Raw genomic sequence first — 26,602 nt, 5'->3', positions numbered from 1 at the left:
TACCAGTACAAACTAAGTTATGCAGTGCTTACCGAGTTCACAGTTTATGTGATGCAAGTCCAGTGTTAACTGAGCTACTCAGTGTTAACCAAGTGACTCAGTTCATACCGAGCTCGAGGTGATAGTGTTTATTGAGTCATACAGTGTAAACCAAGAGACTCAGTTTATCTAACAAGTTTCATAGTATTTACCGAGTCACCAATGCTGACTGAGTTCAAGAATACTTGGAAGTGATTATTATGGACTGAGCTTCTATGTTTATTAAGTGCATGATGCTACTGAGCATTGATAGTGGATGCCAAGTATCAGAACTTCATTGAGTCAGTCTTTAGAGCTCAAGTGTCTACATTTGAGCTGACTTTGTAATATTTGTGTAAGCTTGTATAGTGGTCAATTTTGTAATTTGTATAACTGGATTGGTATATATGTAGTGTATTGTATCCTATCCAATGTGAGTAGTAATGATGTATATTATATGTAATCTTAAGAGAAGAGAAAAAAGTGTGAATTACAAAGGCCACAATAGTATAAGGAGTAGCAAAGATACATCTATCATAGAAAGGTGATTTGTACACTTAAAGGAATTTCATTTAGCTAACCAAGTTGAAGATCAGAGATCAGCTACTATTTCATCCTAACAGGTGGATCAGTTAGATCCTTTAGCAAGATAGACCTAACAGTCTTTTGTAAATCTCCTTAATGAGTGCATACTTCATTGTATGTTTGTAAATCCTTTCACATGGTGGACCTATCAGTCCTTATTGCTCCTAATAGGGCAGATCATCAGAAGTGATCAATGTGAGCCTTAATAGGCCAACTTTATACTATAGTACTAAAGCTTGTGGGTATCATCCTCACCCTAGTTTTACTAATGCAGGGTGCTCCCCTTAATACCATAAACTCATAATAGAAACAAAGAAAGAACAAAAAATGCAAGAATAAAATATGAACTTCTTATTTGTACCGCAAATGCAAAATTATAGAATTCATAAGTACAATATGCTAACCCACATGGGTGTCTCCATTACAACAATTTGCAAGACAAGCTGCCAACTATCACCTAGAGTTGTCTTAAACAATGTTCAAGCCTTTCTTAAATAGGCAATTTTATGCTACTTGGGAAGGTTCTAGACATTGACTAGGGCTAACAAACCCTAACAATACATATAGAGTTGGCCACATACATCTTTGACAATTATTTTAGAAGTTTTAGGTAGCCCAACTTTGAAAAGCCATAACTCATGAACTGTTGCTCCAATTGGCTATTATAACCACTTTTTAGAAATGCCAGCTCATTATCTACAGGCTTAGAACTATGCTAGCACCCTTCTCTTGAGTTTTCAGACCTCAGTTGGGCACTCTAAGGCCTCCAATGATGAGCCTAAAGATTTTTTTGCAAATTTTTCCACTGAAAATCTGCAATAACTTCTCTAATACTTATGCCTGAGCAATGAGATTTTTATGGTAGGCTTAAAACTCTAAAATGAACCTTCTTGTAGAAAATGAGAACATTCTAAGCTCATATGAAAAAATTACTAAAAATAGCAAGTTCCCATAAATAGTAACCACCATGTCTACTAGTCCTTATTAAAATCGAAAAGACTAAAAATAAAATATTTTTGGGTGATGCAAGATTGCCCTTACACCCAGGATGCTCGTGCATCAGACACCCAGGGTAATTGGAGAAGTGACCCTATCATATCTCAGGTGTTTAGAGGAAAACCAAGATGATTAACCTCCTTTGCTAGCCATGATGAATCCTCAACTAGCCTCCCTTTCCATTTGACTAGATATTCCTCATAAGTTTTGTTTCTGGTACTTTTTCCAATATGACTATCTAGCATCTCCTCAATCTCTTGTGTAGCCAAACTAGCTACTGAAATACTCCACTGTGCTTCTACAACTTCATCTCCATCACCTCCATAATACTTTGTCAAATTTGAAATATTAAATGTTGGTGAAATATTCAATTCAAGAAGCAACTCCACTTCATATGCATTTCCAGAATCATGCCTTTTCACTATCTTGCACAGTCCAAACTTCTTCATCTTTAGCTTATTATATGTACCCACTAGAAAATACTCCTTTCTCAAATGAACCATGACTTCATCTCTAATTTAAAATTCCTTATATCTCCTTTTCACATCTGCCTTAGGCTTATACTATGCATTCATCTTTATGATGTGCTTCCTTACCTCCTCATGGACATTCCTCAAATGTTCAACAAAATCTTCTACTTTAGCACTACTTATATCTCCTTTATCCAACTACCTCACTTAAGAAGCATTTCTGGGACTACTCCCATATACAATCTAGAATGGTGTTTTACTAGTACTCTTGTTGACATAATTATTACATGCAAATTGTATTTAATTTCTAGAAATAAATTAGTAATGCTATTAAAGTTAGTTTATAATGAATTAAAATTATTAATTATTAATATTGTTAATAAATTTTATTAATATATATTAATAATTAATTAAATATTATTGATATCGTTTAAAATTTAATTATTAACTTAATTAGAATCAGTTGAATTAAAGTTATTATTAATAGATATTATTTGATTAAATTGTAGATTTAGATTATTGATTTAATGGAGGTTATTATAGAAATGGGTTAATTGTAAGGGGTAGTTGCGAAAACTTAGTTACTTGAAATAGATGTTAAACTAGAACTTAAATCTTACCTTAACTCAACAGTATATTATCGTTCAGATCCAACTATGTGATGACTTGTTTTCTATGAGATTATTTTGTTGTCTATGTTTTGAGGTTTTGGGGTTTGTTCTATTATTGACCAGTTTAGGTTGTTACTAGAGGCTCGGGGTTGTGAATGTGATGTCATGATGATTTGGTCTCGATCTTTCTTAACCCGACCATGGTAATGTGATGGAGTGCTCTATGACATGATTGTATTTACTAGTTGTTATTGCTTTCAGTCTTCTTGGGTGAAGCTGAGGTGTATGTTTATGAGATACCTGACTTAACCATTTTCGAGTCTCGATCAGTTATATTTAATAACCATTTTTGAGTCATTGATCAGTTATACTTGGATTGCTTTTCAGTCACTTGAGAGGATTGAAGTGTTTGTTATGTTCTTGATGATGTCATGTGTTGACTTGACCATTTTGGAGTCTTTGATCAGTATTGTGATTTATTATTGGGATACTTTCTGGTTTCTCATTGGAGAACCATTGGATTTTGGTGATTTATCATTGATGCCTTCAGTTGCTGATAGAGAACTGTTGTGACCATATGATTATTATTTGATGCTTATTTGTTGCTCATGAAGAAGTGATGTAATTTTTGTGGCTTATCTTTTATGATGTTTTTCAATTGCTTGTATAGGACTGAGGTGATTTTATTATGATTTTTTGATTTGTGATTTCATGAGCCTAGGGTAGGTTATCTATGTGTAGTGTCGGGAAGTGGCTTGCAATGGGGATCGGGGCTCTAAGAGGCTGCCTGGAGTAACCCATTGTAAGTTGTTTTAACAAGTGAAAACATCTCACCTAAATACTAACTTAAATGAACCTAATAAGATAATTGTATGTTCTCTCCCATGCCTTGAGTGCTAGTAGAGGCTAGGATGGGGTAGAGAGAATGCTTGGTTACGACCTTGCATTCCGCAGTATGCCTCGTTAGTACGAGAGGATACTAGTGGCCACAAGAATCACTAGGGACTCGAGATTCCTAAGGGATTGCTCAGGTAACTTCTACGTGACTTTTGTGATGACACTTTCCCGCTTGCATAGTAGGTTTCCTACGTGTCTTTGTGGTGCCTCTGGGTCTAGATGTCTATCTATGTTGGAACCTTTGAGTTAGTATACTTTTAGGATTTCCCAGACTTAGAGAGTACTTGTATTTTCTGTTTGATACCTTGTTTGAGACTTGAGACTATCTCCTCAGCGTGGTGGGAGTGGACCATTTAGGTTCCACGCGGTCGGGTGGTAGTGCATTTTACTCTTACCCTTGAGATCCGTCCGTGGTCATCGTGGCTGGAGCTTTCTTGGTTGGCATTTACCTTCACTATGTTCTTGGATTATATGATGGATGGTTAGATTTTATGATAGATGTTTTATCATTATGGATGTATGGATGTATTAGGTATGTTATTAGTTTCATTTATTTTACTGTACTTTGTATCATGGATTTGAGGATGATGTATCTTTATCTTTACATATGTATATTCTTTTAAGCCTTTCATACCCTGTGACATGTACAGTGGATGATTGAGCATTCCGAATTAATTTGCCAAGAGGCATTCGGAGAAAATGTATATTATGGACATTGGACTTTTTGATTATTCTTTCATATGTATGTGGTAGTTGTTAGACTTAGAATTAATTAAATTTAAATGTGACTCAATGTCTTGGGATCCTTAAGGAATGTAACTTGTGATGTATGTTTGTTGATGATTACATGTTATTGCTTCCGCTACTATGTGTTTGATGTGTATGTTATACATTCTTACTTTAAAAAAAAAAAATGTTTAGCAAACTTAGTGAAACTCTAGGTTAATTCTTTTGGATCCCTTGGCGGGGTGTTACATATGGTATCAGAGCCCGAGTTTCTACATTGGGAGCTCTGGGTATCTAGATTTGGCTAAAATTTGAACAGCATTTACCAAACATAAAAATGAAAAAACCCTTTAAATTTTATTGAAAATAGAATTAAATTCAAAAAGTTATCGCTCTCTGTGTGTAACACATTTTTTTAGTTTTTCAAATTTTTATTTTTCCTGTTTCTTCAATCTAACCAGTGGTTTTGCAGGGAACATTTTAGTTTTTAATTTTGACTCTCTAAATCTCTTAATAATTATTTAACCTTCTTGTGGCTAATAAGTCTCACTTTTTTATTTCAAATCTATTATTTAAATTTTAAACGTAATTTTTAAATCATGTCGACTTTAATTCCAGAAATCAAGTTAAATAACTCAAACTATCATGCTTGGAAAACTCATCTTTCATTTATATTTCGTTTTAAGCATATTTTAGATGTTGCTACTGACCCTTCTATAGTTCCTGGTGCCTCAGCTACACAAGATGAACAAAATGCATGGAATACTAAAAATGAAGAAGCCCTTGGCCTCATTGGTATATCTCTTAGCCCAGATTTATATGTTCTAATTTCTCATTGCACTAATGCCCATGAAGCTTGGGATATTTTAAAGCAAATGTATGATAGGCCATCTAAATCACGCAAGATTCAATTTCAAGACAATTTGGAAGACTTAAGGTATATTGATTTCAAATCCATGGATGAATTTTTACTTAAATTTGATTATATTAAAAGTCAACTAATTGGATTAGGCGTTACTCTCACTGATATTAGATTAATTACCATTATTTTAAAGAAATGTCTTCCTAGACAATTTCAACAATTTATTACTAATGTTCATTCTCAACTTGCTATTCCTACTTTGTCTACTCAATTAACTTATATAATTTTTCAAAATTTGTTACGTCAAGAGGAAGCTAAGTTGTTATAATTTGGTACTCTTAGATCTAATGAACATGCTTTTGTGTCTAAAAGTCAAAATTAGAATTTCAAATTTTCTAATAATGATTCTCCCAATACTTATAATAATAATAATCACAATAATCATCCAAACACTCATCGTAATAATACTCATCAATCTAATAAAAAATTCCACTGTACTTATTATGGGAAAGATGGTCATGTAACTAATAATTGTTTTAAAAATTAAAAAGATAAGCAACCTATCAATAACAATAATCAAAACTCTCATCCATCTCATCATGCTTTTACTGTTAGTTACAATGTTCCTAAAAATTTAGAATGGATTATTGATACTGGTGCATCTGAACATGTTACTTTTCATAAAGAAGAGTTTGATTATTTAAAACCCGATCCTTCTAATATTCCAATTCAATTAGCTGACAATCATAGTTACAAAGTTGAAGGATTTGGTAATGTTAGTATTCCAAATGGAAAATTACATGATGTCCTTTATGTTCTTGAATTGAAATACAATCTTCTTTCTGTTATAAAATTATGTCAAAATTACAAAGTTGAGTTTCATAGGGACATGTGCTCTGTTATTGATCCTAACACTAATGAAGTTGTTGCTAATGCTAAGTTAGGCCATGATAACTTATTTAAATTTTCTGAGTTCACCTCTTCTAGACACTCTTTGCACAAAGATATTACTTTTAATATGGAGCATGAAAGGCTTGCTCATTTGAAAAATGAGCATATCTCATCTAATACGATTTAAAATTTACCTCCTATTGCTTCATCTAAGATGGCATGTACAAAGTGCATGAGTGAAAACATGCAAAATACCAAAGGTTATCAAGCTTATAATCCTATTACTAACAAAGTGCACATAGCACGAAATGTTTGTCTTGCAGGAAATGGTGTGCATGATTCTTCTAATGCTCAAAATGAACAAGTTCAGGGAAGTAGAATTGTGTTAGTGGAGGACCAACCTCCTTCTCTAAATCCTACTCCTCATATATCTACCTTTATTCCTCCTATTCTTTCTTAAAATGGTAATGGTAATGATGCATTTATAGATCATGGTAATAATGCTAATATTGATAATGGTAATAATGCTAATGTTGAAACAAATGATGCATTCATACATCATGACTCTTCCTCTAGTGATAAATTTGTTAACAGAAAAAATAAATAGTTTCAAAAAGTACTTAGTAAAAGAGATCAATTTCTAGAATGGGTGGACTTCAACCTAGGAGGATTAATTACTACAAATATTGTTTGATGTTAATAATTCTCTTTCATCATCTTTGGCATTTCTCTTTAGTATGTTGCCTAGAAATTATGTTCTATATATGATCTTAATTCTATTTGCATGTTTCATACCATGATAGTTTAGGTATATTTATTCATGTGTATATATGGGGGCCCACATATATATCTTGATAAATATACAAATTTTTGTGTCTCTTGTGACTTATCAAATATGAGTGCATTCTTTATTTCACATAAGTAAATTTATTTTATTTATTTTTCTTATTCGTTGGGATTATGAGTTATTATACACTATTGCCTTCAACATTTATTTTGTTCTATTGATTGGCATATTAGTGTAGTTTATGCCTTTTTAGCATCATTCTATTGCCATATTGGCACTTTATGGTTAATACCATTTATTATTGGAGCTTCCCTCCAATTTTAGTTAATTTGACCCATCTTGAAGGAATTTTACTCTTATTTGAAGGCAGTCAATTGTTAATACTCATACTCCTCCCCTTTGATATCTTTGAAAACATGCCATATAATGTTATGTATACTTCTTTGGTTAAATCATGAGTCATGCAGGTTATGGATTGATCACACATTAACTTGCAGTACAATGACTTATTAGTGGACTGTCTATATCCACGTGATTGAAGCATTGTTGATGTTGGATTCATTAACTAGCCTTTTCTATGGTCTTTTCTTGAAAGTTTTGATAACATATTTGTTCTTTGCAAAATATGATTTATCTTGATTTATTTGCAGTACCAAGTTACACTTATATTTACTCTATGAGAATTTACTTATACATAAAAAGTTTCTAACTTGAATATAAGATGAAATTATCCTTGTGGATAGTTGCCTTTGTTTCTATGTTTCAGGTAATCCATCAAGACACATACAAGATATCATTATTTTTTGTACAAATCCTATGCCACATAAATCCACTTGAAGATGTAACACACTTGAAGAATTATCAACTTCTCTTGGCTCTCCAATGATGTACCCATGATAATAAGAAACCTCTTGCACAATGAAGATATTTCAAAAAATCAAATTACAATTTGATTTTGACAACATCTCTCCAAGTAAAGATTAAAGGGGGGTGTTAGAATTAATAATATTTCCTTGGTTGTATTTATTTATTGGGATAAACCAAGGTATCCCTTATGTATTATTTATTTGTCCTCTAGTCCACGTGTAAAGGACATGTCATTCTTGTCCTATTGTCCACTTGTGAGGACAACTCTTTTTTGTATTTTCTTTAATAAGGAAAATAGATATTCCTCCTTAAGAGAAACTGACACTTTGCACACACCTTTTATGAATGTGGCATTCATAGAAATGGGAGTTACACATGCAAAGACATGCAACTCCTTTCTCATCTCTTTAAAAGAGGTGCTTCTCTCTCTCATTTTCATCTAGTCTCCATTATTCACATCAAGTTTTTGATGCTATTGTAAATGAGCTATTTTGTTGCATTTTTTCTCTCTTTCTTTCTCATTCTTAGGCTTTTGCCTCATTCATAATACTCACAAGGGGTTTTCTTTGCTTTCCCCTTATCAAATCCTTGTCTCTTGTGTTGCTTATCTTTGCTATTGCTCCATTGATCTTGTATCATTTGTATGGTAAAACTTTTTTTGCTCTCTTGGATTAAATCTATTATTTCATGTTATTTCATTTTATTATATTTTATCATTTGAATCACTTTTTCTAACAATATTGAAAGGAAGAAAAGTGAGAATGAGGCTTGAATATATGCGTGAGATGATATGGAGAAAATAATCAAAATAGTAAAGGAAGAGAGATTACCCAAAGGGGGAGTGCTATAGAGATAATGCTACAGAGATGAAGATGAAAAAAGAGTGAACTTGAAACAAGAGATCAAAATCAAAGGGGGAGTAATGCTAAAGATACATATTGAGTTACAGTTTGAAGATACATAACTAAAAGGTATTGTTGTCGATGCATAAATTTTATTATCCTATGTAATATTTTGTAATGTAAAAGCTTATGTTATGTATTGCTATCAATGCCAAAGGGGGAGATTGTTATCCCCAACTGATATTGTAATTGATAGTGGGAGATTGTTAGCTAATGATGTTATGCATGTATGTAAAAGAGTCATATCAATTGTTATATTATCATTGATGTCAAAGAATCAGTTTGCTAGACATTATACTAAGTCAAGAAAGTACCATATCATTTAGATTGATGAAGAGGATTTGAAAAAAGCATGATGAAGACAAAGTTGATATGTAACGTATTCAATGGGTACTTGAATGAGCTAGCTAATGATAATGTATTATTGGTTTAATTATTTTAGAATAATGTATTATTGAGAAGTATTGAATAACACAAGCTTAATTGAGTCATAAGGTTAATGAAGGGAGACTATATTCACCGAATGAATACAATATAGCCCGAGCAATTGGTAAAGGAAGAAGGAAAACATAGTGTTAACTGAGTGAGTCAGAATTAACTGAGTTAAATATTGCCAAAGTAAATGTTATGTATACTGAGTGAGATCTTGATGAACAATTTTGGGAAAGTGGAAACTAAGGCTAAATTTTATTGGAAATTTAGAAATTTTGAGAAGGTCTAATGCACAAGTCAAAAGCCTTTTCAAGATCCATGACTAAGAAAATTCAAGAAGGATCTAATGATAGAGATCAAATGAAGCTAAGGATGGACACAAAGCTTTATGTAAGGTTTTATTTTCTCTCTATCTAAATTCATTGTATGAAGGAATTCTATTATAAACCTAAGATTGATGATGTTGATTAAGTGACAAAAGATGGAAGGATCTAGAAGCATTGAGAAAAATATTTAAGGAGAAGAATAAGATAATGTAAGGTTGTTGGTTCAAAGTTGTTGCTGGATGATGTTATTGAGTTTTTTATTGATTATATTACTAAGAAGAGATCAAAGTGTGAAGGTGAAAAAGGAAAAAAAGGAGATTGTTGAGCCAGGTGAACCAAGCAGTGAAAGGATAAAGAGAAGGAGCTATACAACCAAGTCAATGTACAAATTGAAGGAAGATCCAAGAGAGAGATTATATAGAGAAAGAGAAAGAAAAAGATTTGAACAAGCAAAGCCAGTTACTATTCTTAATAGATTACTTTATACTATTAATATTTAACCATTGCAGAAAAATTCTTGAAAGTACCAAGTGGACCTAACAAGTCTACGAATTCCTATATGGTAACATCAATTAGTGGTGTTTGTAAGTCTTTTAAATTAAACCACTCTTTTTAGTCAGGACAAAGACTGATAAGGTCTAAACGATCTTTTGGTGAAATCTCTAACAAGGTCACTTTAACAAAGTGTATGTAACCTACAACAAGGTTGTCTCCTAGTAGAGATCACTTCAAAAGAGTGAAATTTTTTGGGTTTCTAGTCCCAAGTGGGTTTTCCCTTAATAGGGTTTCCATGTTAAAATCTTGGTGTAAATTGTCTGATTTTTATTTGTGTTGCAAGTTATTTTATATATTTTATAGTTTACTATAACTCGGTTATAACTAAGATATCAATTTGATAACAATTTGCAAAGAAGTGAATGAAAGTGTTAAGTATTGAGTTGGATGATTATATCGAGTAATTGATTTATTGTTGATGATGATTATGATGCTTTGATGGTGTTGACATTTTGATAGGGGCTAGGATGTGAATACAAAAAAATGAAAATATCATTGGTTATAGTGAAAATTTTATTCCCAAAACCAATATTGAGGACTCATTTAATGGAAGTGATAAAAAATATTTTTAATTTTCAATAAATAAGAATACTAGATAAATAGAGCATACACAAAGTGTGGTCATATATCATATATAATTCTAGATAAAATATGTGTCATTTTTAGAACTATTCAACTAGTGAAGTCAAATCCACAAATGCAAAATATAATATAGGTAATTAAATCTTCCTTGAATTTTTAAATTAAATTTTCTCTGTCATATAATTTAATAAAATAATCAATATTTAAACTATTCCAAAATTCAATCAATAATTTTTTAATTTAATTGAATTCTCAACATGTGGTAATCTTTTACCATAGTTCTTAACTGATAAGTTCTTCTACCTCAAATTCTATAACTTCTTAAAGAATTCAAGCTCATATTCCTCGACAATAAACTTACCTTTAAATTTATATACCATTACTTTTCATCTACTGATCTTAGGTTCACCATTATCCATTCTATGTTGTTGGAACTACAATTGGAATAATTTTTATGTTGTCATTAACATCAAACCTAATTGGTGAGACAATTGCTACCTGAGTAGAGTGTCATACCAAGATGATTGATGAAGAGGGTTTGAGAAGAAGAGATAACAAGAGGACCTAGTGGAAAGTTTGAGTAATGTGGAATTATAATGTGCACTTTATCAATTGGACATTGGCAAGATAATGTGTTGTTTAATCATAACACTAACTGGTGAAGATAGTTGTCTTAAAGCCTAGAAGAGATGATCAATGAAGAAAAAGTACTTAGGATTAACTGAGCTTCAAAGAAGAAGATTAAGGAACTTATAGTTGAAGTTGAGCTATGCTAGTGTCAACCAAGAAAATAGTAGAAGCTGAGAAAATTTAGTGTCGATCGAGAAAACTATAGAAGTCGAGAAAATTTAGTGTCGATCGAGTGCCAATAAAAAGATAGAGTAATAAAGAAGTTGGATCAAGTGCTAGTAAATGAATCAAGAAAAGACAATGTAAGATGATTAAGTCAGTATAGTGATGATCAAGGTTGAGGAACACATTGTTGGCCGAGTGACAATATTTTAGAGTTTGTGAAGAAATCTCAATTCCTGGCTGACATAGTTGAATTCTTGGAATATGGAAAGTGTGTGATGAGATGGAAGGGTGGTGTTTAAGAAGAAACAGATCAAAGCTACCTATTTAAGCAGGCATAAGGGATAATCTAAAGGGGTTAGTAGAGTTGGTGAAGACCTTAGTAAGGTTGGATAAGTTGTTGATGCTATTGACTGGAAAACTTGAGTAGAAGGTAGAGGAGAGTTGTGAAGAGGTGAAGTATGATTGCTTGAAGGGTCACCAAGAATATTAGAGATAGAGATGATAATGGAGGTTAGTTAGTGGATCAGGATATGAGCTACATTGTGATGTGTATTTGCAAAGTGAGTTGTATTTATTCAGATCAACCTGTTGTTACTTTCTAACCATTGTATCAGCTTGAAATCCTTTAATCAAGGTCAACCTAACACTCATTTGTAAATCCTTTAATCAAGGTGAAATTCTAATGTAATTTTCTTAAGTCCTCTAACAAGGCCACTCCTAATAGGGTGATTAAATCCTTTAATAGGATCACACCTAACAATGTGTATTATAACCTTCAATAGGGGTGGTTCCTAATAGAGCTCAATTCAAAAGAGTGAAAATATTGGTGACATGTTGCTAGTGGTTTTTCCCAAATTGGGTTTCCACTTTAAATCCTAGTGTCTTACTTGTTTGGGTTTTATTTGAGATGTTTTACTATTAACATGTTTTACATTATATAAGTTTATTATTATTGGGACAATGGACTACACATTTATGTTACTGATAAGCTTCTATAGAGACCAAGCTACTTAATATTTAGATCTAAGTTGGTTGAAGTGTCTAAAAGTTTAATTGGTACATCTAGACCTAATGATAACTGATTCCCCCCTACCTCTCAGTTACTCTAAATCATTTTAAAAATTGGTATCAGAGTTGTGGTGATTGTAGAAAGAAAATTTTGAAGGGACTTAAAGCTAAAGATCAAGATGTATAGGAAGGAGACACCCAAGTTGCACAAGAAGAACTTTCCTATATGGAAAGTTCTGATGAATCTACACAATTTTGGAATTGGAGATTCAATAGTATTCTACTAGATAATGAGTATGTGGTCAGACTTGCACCTATGAAAACCTAGTAGATAAAGGAAAAATAAGAACACAATCATGCAATGTTGTAGATTGCATTTGCCCTAAGTTAATCTGAGTTTGATGACATAAAGGAATGCAACTTTGCAAAGAAGATGTGGGACAAGTTGGAAAAGATCCACAGAGGAGATAAGAATGTACGTAGAGCCAAATAAAAAAGCTTGAGAGGAAAATTTGATGATATAAAGATGATAGAAGGTGAGAACATTCCTTAATTTTTTGAAAGAATCAAAGAAGTTGTGAATGCTATCAGAGGAGCTAATGAAAAGATTAGTGATGAGACTGTGATCAAAAAGATATTGAGAACCTTACTTCCTATTTATGTTATTAGAGTTTCTACAATACAAGAACTAATATGTAATCCTAGTTTAGACCTAACCGTGGATAGTCTAGTTGTTAGATTCACTACTTTTGAATTGTCAATTTTTGATAATTTCAATGCCCCTGCTGTTGAATCTTCTTTCAAGTCACAATTAGTTTTGCATAAGTCAAAGAAGAAGAAAGAAAAGTATGAGACAAGTGAGAGTGAATCTTTTGATGATGATCTTGAGGATCTTGACGCATTAATGTCTAGGAGACTTCCAAGAGGCAAAGGAAAATACAAAGGTAAAATCCCTATAATATGTTTTTCATGAAATAAAAGTTGGTCATGATGCTACAAGATGTCATGATAGGGATGAAAAGGATGAAAGGAAAGACATAAAGTTAAAAGGAAGAAGAGATGGAAAAGACAATAAAGAACACAAGGATTACAAAGGCAAAGGTAAGAGGTCTTGTTACATTGCTGAAGAAGATACTGATGATGAATCTAATAGTAATGATGAATAAGGTGTTTATGTTGCTATGAAAGATGATTCTGATGAAATGAGAAAAATGCACTTATTTCATATGTGAGTAAAGGTGATAGATGGATAATTGATATTGGTTTCTCAATGGTGATTAAAGTAAGTTTGAAAAGCTTGAACATTATAAAGGAGGTAGTGTTAAGCTTGGTAATAATGCACAATATTCTATGAAAGGTAAAGGACTAATAAATTAACTGATAAAATCTAATGTAAAAATGATTTTTGGTTTGAAGGACTTAATTTTTTTTTTTTGAGTGTGACACAATTGAATAGTTCATGCTACATAGTTGAATTTGAGAATAAGAAGACCAAGATCTATGATGGTCTAGGAGAATTGGCTAGAAGTGGAGACTGACCTAGAGGTGAAATTTTCTATCTAGACCTATATGATTAAACTTGTTTGTTTGCATAATGTGAATATATATGGTTGTGGCACAAGAGGCTATGTTATGTGAACTTTGAAAATTTGGGAAGAATTAGTAAGATGAAGAAAGTAAGAGGGTTACCAAAATTGAAGAAACTTGATAATATGATGTGTAAACAATGTCAGCTGGGAAAATGACAAAGTATAGTTTCAAGTGAAAAACCTATACTTCTAATGTTATTTTAGAATTGGTTCATAATAACCTTTGTGGAACTACTGGTGTGTAAAGCTACTATGGTGACAAATACTTTATTATATTTTTTTGATGACCACTCTAGAATGATGACTTTGAAGTTTTTTAAAGATAAATCTAATGTATTTCAATGCTTAAGTGGTATTTGGCTAGAGTTGAGAAAGAAAAAAGTAAAATTTTTAAGTGTTTGATATTTGATAGAGGAGGTGAATTCATATCTAGGGAATTCAATTAACACATTCTGCAATGATAGATGAATCAAAAGATAAATGTTTGTAGCTAGGACCCCTCCATAGAATGGTATAGCTGAAAGGAGGAATAGATAAATCATGGATTGTCCTAGGAAATTGATGATGGAGAAGAATGTTGCACCTAAGTAATAGAGAGAAGTTGTAAGTACAGCTATTTATACCTTGAATAGAGTACAAGTAAAGAAAGGTGCAAACCTTAGACCTTTTGAGATATGGTATGGACATGCACCTAATGTGAAATATTTCAAAGTTTTTGGAAGAAAATATTATATATTGAAAGACAACAGGAATGGAAAACTTGATGCTAAAAGTGACAAAGGCATATTCTTATGTTATTCCACTAAGAGCAAAGCATACAAGTGTTTGAAGTCTAACATTAACGAAGTTGTGGAAAGTGCATATGTGAAAGTTTATTAATATGTAGGAAAGATTGAAGTTAAATGTAAAAAGAACCTAAAGATTGCATAAGTTCTATATACATTTATTAAGGTGAGACCAACACCTTACTCGAACTTGAGAAGAAAGCTACCAAGTAGCAATAACCAATACATGCCAAGTTACAACTACAGCCTACTGAGTGTTAGGAAGAACATGTTGAGCAATAACAAGTGATTTATGAATAGCCAAAAGAGAAAGAATAAACACATGAAGTGCTACCTAAAATCAATCTACAAGATGAACCTGAGGTAGAAGAAAGAAGAAGAGAACCTACAATAGAAAAGTATGTAAGAAGACATTATGCACCTGATCATATCATTGGAGAAAAAGACTATGGAGTTATGAAAATTAAAAGACTGAGAAGTGACACATGTTTACTATGTGATTTTCAGCCCAAATTAGTGAATGATGCCTTGGAAAATGAACATGGGATTGAAGAAATGAATGAAAATATTGAGCATATAGAGAAGAATAAAACTTGGTCACTTGTTCCTAGACCAAAATACAAGAATGTTAATGGAAGAAAGTGGGTATTTAGAAACAAGTTGAATGAAAAAGGTAAAGTAACAAGAAAAAAAACAAGGCTAGTTTGTAAGGGACATCCAAAAGAAGGAATTGATTGTGGGGAGACATTTTCCCCTATCACAAGCCTGGAAGGAGTGAGAACACTTATTGCATATTTTGCTTACAAAGGATTCTAAGTATACCATGCAGATTTCAAATTTACAATTCTGAATGAAATTCTGGAAGAAGATACCTACATTGAATAACATGAAGGATTTTTTGATCCAAACAATAGAGACATGGTATGTGTTGGTAAATAGATTTTTCATTCAAAAATAAATATAAACAAAGACTAAATTTTCCTAAATGAAGGCACAACTTTCACCAATATAAAATATTCAACAAATTAAATAAATTAAATAACAACTCCCTCTTATAAAATATTCAACAAATTAAATAACAAAGCATATCTTTAACTTGAAGATATGAAAGACTTTTCAACACTCATTCATAAACATGAAATGAATGTGCTTATAGATGTAGGTAATTAAAAGAAAATCAATAAATAACCATAAGATTATTTACTAACTCTCCCCAATGATAGAGAGATGCAAGAAGATGATTTTTTTAATTCACATCATATGTGTACTAAACCAAAAAAATTATTCACTTGATAAGAACACAAAAAAGTGTTTGAAAATAAAAAGTAACAACCACAAGATTGATTACAATATAAGAAACTACATATTTAGACCATAAGATCTAAGCAGTATCAATAATCCATTATGTCAAACACAAACAAAAGAATCACATGATTATCCTATCTCTATGCTACCAAACTACGCAAAAAATGAAGTAAAAGCTTATTCTACCCTTCTATCATCTCTTTTACAAAATCCTTATATTCAAAATATATGTCTTCCCTCCTTGTAGCCTTAGGACTCTCCCAAGAAAAAGAAAAACACCTTATTTTATTTTTCCTTTGCATATTTATGCTCCTCTTTCAGTAAGTTCTTTTTGAGTTATTGAAATTGGCCTTTATTTATTCCCTTATCACATTTTTTTTTATCATCTCTTTCCTTTTGACATTTGGTGTTTTATAAACACCATGTTTATAAGGGTAGAAATGAAGACATTTATCAAATCAAGATCTTGTATAATTTGGACAAGTGACATATAACTAATCTTTTTTACTCTGAACAGAGTGTTGATAGAATCTACCTACTCATGATATCTTTCATTGGTTATTTGGGGGCATTCCATCAAACAATTAGCATGCATCTTCCATGTGTTGTATCCATGGAAAAGTTCTAGCTTGTCAAGTATATGAGGTCATGACTCTCTACCTTGAGTATTCCAATTATAACTAGTAGCTTACCTTATGACACCAATCTTGTCCAGTCTTGATAGATTTGACACCATCACCAGGATGTAATCTATTGCCTATTAACACATGTTGTTGGCTTAGTAAATAGGAGAAACCTGATCATCCTTGGGTTATATGAAATCAACATACCTATGATCATGATTATGTTGTGAGGATGTATGTTTTACTACTGATAGAACTCACATCTTCATTCACTGTCTTGCCATTTTGAATGTAGCTAAATCCGACCAATCTATACTCAATGCTCATTATCCTCTGATTTGCACACATTATTTTTATTGAGTTCGAAAACCATCATCTTTGTTTCAACACCATCTCCATTTTGTTTTAAAAATTGATATTAAAAGGATTTAGTCAAAAAAAATTCTTGCAGTTTCTATGCTTTCATATTTTGAATGCAAGATTTGACTCTATACATATCAAGTGTTGCAAGGTTTGAGAAAATATGTAATGGAGCTAAACAAAGATTACTTTAGTGGCAAATATTCACCTTTTCGTGATCTTGTCTCATGGGTCGATCATCATTTGTTGAATAACACATGCAACATAGGCCATCCACATCGCTGGATATTTATTAGGTTTGGGTTCAACGCCGTTGGTAGTCACCCATTAGTTATCACATGATTGGTCAAAAATATTAGTCCAATCACTAATGCAATATACATTTTGGATACATTTATTTTAAACATTTCACCAACTTTTGCATGTATTTTTCTTATTGGCCCACATTATTTTGCCATTACTACAACCAAATAATTTTCCATTGAGTTGGGCATCACCTGCCATTTTCTTGACACGTGTTGACTACCAACCTCGTTTAGCCAATTGTTTCATATTGTGGGCTTGCATAGGAAGGTGCACTTCACCTATGTTTGACATTCTCACTTGTTAATCCCACATAATTTGCCAACCTAGATTGGACTATAAAATATTATTATGCTACAAAATTCTCTATTTTCTAGTTTGGAGAATGGCATTTCTTATTGCTACTAAAGTTTTAGAGTGCTAAGTGCATTACCCATGGACTCATGGACCCTAGTTTTCGTAAAAGGAAAGTGATTTTTAATTTTTTTTATGTCAACAGTAGTACTACCATACGAGTACAGTGGTACTGGTTATTTTTTAGTTTTAACACTGGTGACTAGACATCTCACATGCTAAGATAGCCAGAGCCTATAGGTTTGTGAATTATATTGGGTAGTACCATAGAATTAGTACCATTTTTTGGAGAATGAATCATATTATTGTTATTAGATGAAGTCTAAGTAGTCTACTATCATTATTCACAGTCTTTGAGTTGTCACTATTTGAGTCTTTTGTTCAACAACTAAGCTGATTTATTTTTTACATCCTTTATCGGTTTGCAATGTCAAACAAGAGGGGTAACAGGGGTTTCGGTAGGATCCTTGAAAGCCAAGAGAGGTCACCATTACCAAAATGTAGATAGTAGCACATTTTGGTGGTGGAAATGTTGGCAGCCTACAAGATTCACAAGTTAGATCTCTAGTGCTTATTGAAAAAGGAGATTCATCACAAGTTGGAGACTCAAACAGTATTGAAGTTCAAGTTGGTGAACTTGATATCTCAGTCGAGAAAAAACTTGAACATGATTTGGAGGCACTTCCCCTGAGTAGGGAATTAGAAATTGATATTATAGAGTTGGAGTCAGTCCTGGACTAGTCGGGTGAGAAAACCAAAAGTGATTCCATAAATCATGTTCATGCACAAAAGGGGAAATTAAAATTGGAATCAAATAAAGATCAATCTCACTGGTCCATAAGGAATTTTCAGTTAGAATGGGTTAAAAAGTACTAATTCATTGAACTAGTTCCCAATCCAATTGATGGTGAGCATCCTATAGAATGCAGATGTAAGATTTACATAGAGATAAAAAAGAAGGAGAAGAGGTTGTAGCTTAAACTTGATACCATAGAAAAGCATGCCGATAAAGTTTACAAAAAGGAAACTATAGATGGAGTTGAAAAATCTGTGCTAACTTGAAAAACAAAGGATAATTGTCTACATACATGTCAAAATATACGAGTTACACCAAGAAATACAGGAGAAGCGTTCTATAGTAAAAGGTTCCAACAAAGATTTCATTGGGAAAGTAATGGAAGTGAAAAATATGAGAAAAGTAGTTCAATTAAGTATGGTCTTTTATATTTTAAGTAGAGGATGTCCTATGATAGACTACCCTTCAATTACTGCCTTATTGCACTTTTTCAAACTTCAAAACTATATGAACAATCATGGGTCAGTAAACAATGGATGGGAATGGGCTAGATGTCTTGCACAGGTTGAAAAAGAAGATATGAAGAAAAAAATAAAACAATCAAATTTCATTGCACTGTCTCTAGATGAAGTTACAACAACTGATAATACTTCTTGGGTGTGCATACATGTTTATACCATAAACAATCTTTGTAGCAACCCTTTCTACTATCTGTTGCTAAATTGAATTGTAGTACAACTAAAAATTTATATGATTTATTAAAGAGTACTCTAATTGAATGTGGAGGTTTGGATAAAATGGAGATTGCTAAAAAGGTGGTGTGTGTTGGAGTGAATGAAGCTTCAGTTATGCAAGGTCATAAAGGTAGTCTTTGCAAAAAGATCAAGAATGATTTGGCACCCTACACCATTTCCATTCATTGCATGGCCCATCGAATAAATCTATCTTTTGGAATTGTCAACAATTTTGGTTGTGTAAGTAAAGTGGAATCTCTAATCAAAGAGATTTACCAATAGTTTTGTCAAAGTCCAAAATGAGTTTGAGAATTTCAACATTTTCTTAAGGACTTACTGATGGGAAGAAGCTTCTTAAAGAAAATGATACTAGATGGATCTCTTTGGATGGACCAGTGCATCGAGTAATCTTTGAATATCCTTCACTGCTTGGACTAATCTACTCTGTGCAAGGCAGATTCCCTTGACTATATTCAAGTCTAACTAATGTTAAGCTACTCTTAATTTTAGTAGCTATTCTCCCCATGCTACAAGACATGAGAAATATTATAAAAAAGGTTCAACAAAGAGCTATGTACATTGCAGAATATAATAAGCTATGTAAAATGACATGTAACAGCTTGGATACTCTATATCGATTACTACCATTAGATGAATCAAAGTTTATAAAGTGGATAGAAATCACAGATTTGAACAATCCTCAAAAATTTTTACATATTGGTGCAAATGGTTTATGCCAGGGTACATGGAGTTGACATACCAATGTAGTACTATGCTTGCCTCAAGCCCAACTCCAACCCTAATGAAGCAGGAAGAAAAGTTGAATCAAAACCAGAGAAGGTACTTTCATGTGTTACAAGTGAAGACTTTAAGAAGATCAAAGACTCTATGCTTGACTCTGTCAAGTGAGTTTGCTACAATCTTTCATTAGAAATTAGATTCAGATTCCCCCCAGAGGAACTACTTGAAGCAACATCAATTGTTTTTCCACAATATTGGTCTCTAAACTGTCCGACTGATTTTCAAAGAAGGATGATAACTTTGATTTAGCATTTTTGCAAACTTAAATTAATCAAAGGAGTAACTATAAATGGAATTTTAGATGAATCTCGACCGAGAGACCAATCATATTCTTTTGCAAACATAATGAGGGAACAATATGATCTTATGGAGAACCCAAATGAAGAGGGAGTGATAGCAGAGCTTTGGAAAAACCTTGGTGAGAGAAATCGATTGAGAGACTCAATACTAAAATATTTCAAGTTTACTAATTTATGTTTGACAATGATATTGGGTTTAGTGGAGGATGAGAGAGTTTTCAGTACTTTGGGCTTCTTGAAGTCAAAGGTTAGAAACAAATTAGACAAAAATCTAGATAATTTTTTGAGGCTCTATAATTCTAGGTATGAGGTAGAAAGTTTCCCTTATGACAAGGCTCTTAGCATTTGGAGAAACCAATGTCAAAGAAGAGGGATTGCCAACATTTTATACCCAAGTGGCAGTGGTAGTGGTTCATGTCCTAATATTGGAAGCAATGAAGATGATGTTGACCTTGGCATGCATATTGATGCTGATAGTGAATCTGAAGAAAACAAAATGGATAATGAAATTTTATATGCAATAAATGAGGAGGATTCTGATGATAGTGATGCTAAGCCGGTCGAGGCAGATTGGCAACTATAGCAGCTTCTCAACGTCAAGTTCTAACTTCTACGCAAGTCAAGTAGTAGGCTAGTAGTTGTAGCTCTGATCTAAGACTCTATCTACTAATTAATTATGTTTGTAGAAGTTAACTTACAGCCTTCATTCATTGTCCTTTTATAGATGCTTAATTTTTTTTTTTGAATATGTTGATGTTACAAACTTACATGTTGAGATTTTCATCGATTGTATTCTTTTAACATGTTAAGATTTTCATTGATTCTAGTTTCTTTTGAAAATTGTAACATAATGCATTTAACAAAATAAGCTCTATTTATTAAAAAAATGTATTATAATTAATAATTATAAATTAGCCTATAACATAACACATTTAAAAATTACAAACAATTACAACCCTTTGCAAATGACTTGATGTCAAATTGAAATGACCATTGACCTTGAATTCCCTTTTGCAGATACAAGGGAGCAACAATAGTTTTAGGTCAGTTTGTAATTGCATATATAATCAGATTATTACTACATAATACATTATGTGTATACAACATAGTTCCAAGAATCATGGTGATTCACATGATTTGATTGACGATTCGATTCGAGCTTGCCAATTCCAATCTGATTTTGATTCTTGTTACTTTGGTACTATACAATCACATTGCCAATTTTCCACATTGCCAATTGTATAATATTTTCAAGTAGTAGGACTAGGGAAATTTTTTCCATCTACTTTATGTAGTAATAGTATGCCAGTTCTTGGCTGCCCAACTATCCTGATATGTTGGCTCTTGATTCCTATAACAATTAACATTCAAGTACTATCACTTACTAAGTTGTTAATTCTTAGTGCTATTAGCTATGACTGCCACTAACAAAAATAGTGATAACTTTAGTTTGAGAAGATGACCCAGCTTCAAAGAATTTCTTTAGGGTGCTCCATTCTATATCATTTGGAAGCTCTATTTGTTTGAGGTTGTAGCTAAATAGTTGTAACCTCGTCAACAATAAATACTTATGAGAGATATTTTTACATGAATCAAAGAATTTATTTATAACTTCATTCATTGTTGACAGTGGTCTGATGCAACTTGCAATTCTTTCTGGAGTGGTTTCCTCAAGCAAGTTGCCTAAATTAGAATTCATGTTGTCCTGCACCTTTTCATGTAATTTTCTTTTGCAATGAATCTTTTGTCTGAGTTAGCTATATTTGGTAATCTGATAGTCAACAAGTTTAGTATGATGTTATTCATCTTCATCAATTCTTTGGAAACATATTTGAGAGCTTCACCTATTTTCATTACTTGTTCATAATTGTGATAGACTTCAATGGTCATTATAGAGGCATCCAAGTGGTTCTTTATTCCATGGTTTGCCAAATCCCTGTCACTAAATCTATTTACTTTATTCAAAATTTGGTTAGAAAGATTTTTTAAGGAATTGGTGAAGATTTGTCTTTTACCCACAATATCACTTTTTACATTTTCAAAGGCAAGTCTAAGATTGCTATTTAAATCGAGCCATTCAACAAAACTATCACTGTTTTTCATTATTTTTGTCCCAATTTTCTTGTTTGATAAGATTAACCATGTTTATTATAGTATCCTTCACATGATAGTCTTCAGAAGAGGTCATTCTATTTTTTATCATTACATTCTCCATCTTTTTCTTCATTTCAAACATCACTTTTTCACTCTTTTTTTGTATTTCCTCAAGTTGCCCTTGCCAATTAGTTTCTCTCTTCCTCTCATCCTCCAATTTCTTCTTCAAATCTTGGATTGTCTTTGCAATATTTACCTCTTTTTTCTTCTCATCCTTGGGTTCCCTTTTCAAATCATGGATTGTCTTTGCAGTGGACTCCTCCTTTTTCTTCGCATTGTCCATTTCCTTCTTCAAATCATGGAGTCTTTGAGTGGACTCCTCTTTCTTCATGTTCTCTAATTCCTTTCTCAAATTGAGGATTTTCTTTGGAACTGACTCCTCTTTTTTCTTTGCATTATCCAATTTCCTCCTCATTTGTGGATTGTGTTAGTGCTTGCAGTAGCACTAGACTCTATTTTCTTTGCATTCTCCAATTGCTTATTCAAAATGTGGATTGTGTTTGCACTAGACTCCTTTTTTCTTCTTCTCATTCCCCAATTCCTTTTGTAAATTAAAAACCATACTTTTCCTAGACTCCAAATTTTTCTTTTTATTCTCCAATTCAATCTTCAAAATATTATTTTCCTTGAAAGTGGAGTCCAAGTCAGTTTTTAATTTATTGTTGACGTGTGCACTACTCTCTATAGACTTGAACAATTGTGCAATAGAGACTTTCTCATGTTGAAGTCTTTTTTGACACTCATCCAATTCTTTAGTCAATTTTTGCACTTGTTCATTCATCTTTTCTTGCTGGACAATTATCTTTGTAGGAAAAGATTTCTTTATCCCATTTTACAATTTTTTGAACCTATTGTCTGCTGCTTTCTCCTTCGCCTTCACATTATCAAGATCTGCTTGTAACTTTTCTATTTGCTTTGTAAGCCTTTTATTTTCCTTGATTTTGTCAATATTTTTCACTTTTGACAAATCCATTTGAAGACTAGAAACTTGTATATCATTAGGATTTTATTACATTTTGTGGTGGATTATTATCTCTACCGAAGGGCATAACAACCATGAAGTTCATCATTTCATTGTTTGGAGCATGTGTTGGAAATATTTTGTTAGTAGATCCCTGACATTCAACAACTGCATCACTTTTCAAAGTCTTCATAATTTGCCTATGTCTTTCGCTTGTTTGTTTAAACTTTGATGCAAACTCATTCAAACTAAAATTTGGGTTTGCTGATACAATTGAATGTTTGAAAGGTGAATTATTTGTTGTATTGTTTTATGCTCCTCCAACTCTAGTTAAACTTACTTCACCTACAATTGTATTTTGAGGATTGCCAACAGACTGAAGATGGCCCATTCCAAATCCTGGTGTTTTAGGACTATTTTATGGGTTTTGTACAAAAGCTACTAGTGCATACATTGGTGTAGTAATCGTTGACATTGCTGGCAATGTAATGATAACTTTTTGATTTTTTGCACAAGGTTCATCCATGCTAGTGCTAGTGCAAGTGCTAGTGAGATCAACTACAACTGGATTTGAAGATTTCACAAATAATATTTTGGGACGACCTTTAGAAGCAAAGGTATAATGTTTTTTTCCCTTTCTAGATAGAGCATCTTCAATCTTAGAGAGTCCAATGATTGAATTACATCCTCATTTGGGTTGGTCTAGTGCTGGAACAAGATTCCAAATCCCTTCACCACTTGCACCAATGGGGCCTATACCTACATAACCCATTTTTTGTATCACAGTTGCCCCTTTACTATACGTTTGTTTAATAGAATCACTCATTTGAAGTTTAACAATATCTCTACCCCTGGTTGACCTAGAATTCTAAATACCTTAAATATCAGCATCAGACTCGAGGTCCTTCTACCTTTCATTATCACTGTCATTGCCAAAATCATATAGTACAATTGGATGCTCTTTATTCCAATAATTGCTGAAAAGTTCATCCTCCTCAATTTCATCAAAACCGGCTGATGTCATTGGTTCACCCAAATTTTGCCTCATTTTTCATGAATCAATCATCTTAGTTTGACACCACATTTCTGCTGTGCATGCCTCTTTAATTTCTTTCGGCATAGACCTCTTAGAAGGTTCAAATACTTTCTTGTAGAAATTTAAGTATGTCAGAGGCTCTAATTTGTTCAATGTCATAATTTGGGATGATAATTCTTGCATTGAAATATTATTCTCTGTTGCATGTTTCTCCACCTCTTTCTTAACCTCATCCCATGAATCCTTGTTTTTTAAGTTTTCTATCAATGGCATCTCCTGATGTTGATATTTTCTTGTAGATTTCCCATTGAAAATAAGTCTCATTTTTATTATGTTGTGTGGATCATAATTCTAGTGATTGACAAAATCAAAGCCAAAAAAAGTTACCAATTCATTTGCCACTTTGAAAGCCTTTCTCTCAAATGTGAGGCCTCCAATTGCAAAAGGCAAGGAAGGAAATATTATTTTCTTTTATTGTCCATTGAAAAGTTCATCTACACTCTCCATCTATTGTACATATTCTAGTGCAAAACTCTTTCTATAACATGTATTGGAAGTTTTTAGGGTTCAACCGCTGGACCATAAAATCTTAAGACATTGTACTCTTCCATGAAGAACTAGTCAACCAATTGAATCTAACTTCCTAGTTAAATGCAATATTTATAAGATGCAGGTGATTATAAGATGCAGGTGATCTAGGCATTGAATTGCCTATGATTTTTTGGTAAATAGGTGCCAAAAAGAAGTCTACAAAATGGTTGTAGTTTTTATTTGTAGCAGTTATACTCATCTTATGTGTCCACTGATATACTAGACTTGGAGTCTTTGAATTCTTTAGGGTTTTCTCATCAAACTTATAGACCTCAATATCAAGCTTGTTGTTCTTCGTCTCGAATATTGGGTGATGCTTTGCTAAAAGAAGGTAGCACAAGTAACTTGTGAACCTAAATGTCTTCATCTTGCCTATAGTTGTACTTTGTTTAATCATCAATAATTGTTGTTGCATAGATTCAACAATGTGCTGAACAAAATTATATCTTACATCTACCTTCTCAATTGACTGACTTCAACAATGGATATTATAAATCATTTCAAGAACACTAGCCCCCACTTCCTTGTTACTATCCAATCCTAGACAAAATGATAACAAAGAAACAATATTCTGAACCCATGGTACACAAATATCATATTGATAAGGAGGCTTATGGTCTATGTCCAGTGTAACACTAGTAGAGGACTCGTAGTTTATTAAACCCTTAATAAATGAATCTTGAAAAACTCTTTCCAGTTTGTCATAAGCCTATGCTAGTTTATCCAAGTCAATGCGCTCGTTAAAGCTTTTTGGTTTAAACCCTAGCCCTAGGTCCAACAAAGTCAAAAATACACTCTCAATTATGGATAAAATTTCCTCCTGAGTGTTTTGGTTTACAATTGCCTTTCTATTTTCATCATAATTCTGAGCACATAGCATTACAATTTTAGGGCAAGGGAATACTTCAGGTACAACAAAGTTTTCTAATCCAGTAACGAGAGCAGCTAGTTTATTTGTATGTGCACGAATACTATTGTTATATTTGTAATAATTTATCCCCTTCAATGGATCTTTCCACTCATTAAAAAATGACTCTTGAATTCTCATGATTCCTAAATCTCCATGGATAATAGGATAAAAAATATCATGAAATTCATCGCTGAAACCTGGGGTTTGTAGCACTTGCCTAAGTTTTATAATGTGTTTCTTTTCTTTATGCTTGCACTCATATGGGAGGTTTTTGACTTTGTTTTTCCCATGCCTGCTACTGGTTATTACACAAAATTATTCTTTAGGCCCTATTTAAAATAATTGTAAAGTGTAAACTTAAGACAATTAAAATCAAGATTTCTATTGCTGCAAATTGCAATGAAAAAAGTTTTTAAAAAATTAAATACCCAAAATTAAGATTGGATAATTGATGTTGTTGTCTAATATTCAAGTTTCACACTTTCAATCTTCAGAACACAAAATGGAATTTTTTCAGTCTGAAAAAATTTGAAATTTGAAAACCCTCTCATATCTGACTCTAAAAATAATGAACATATAGGGTAGGGTTAATAGTTAAAAAGAAAGTATTAAGTAATTAATGGTTTTAGGTACTTTATTAATAGTATGTACAATGTACATGTAAATGACATAAAGAGTAAAGACTCAATAA

This window comes from Cupressus sempervirens, chromosome 8, assembly GCF_028749045.1.
Source record: "Cupressus sempervirens isolate cs-2001-9-10 chromosome 8, ASM2874904v1, whole genome shotgun sequence".
NCBI lineage: Eukaryota > Viridiplantae > Streptophyta > Pinopsida > Cupressales > Cupressaceae > Cupressus > Cupressus sempervirens.
The sequence above is the reverse complement of the archived record's forward strand: the minus strand, read 5'-3'. Positions refer to the sequence as shown.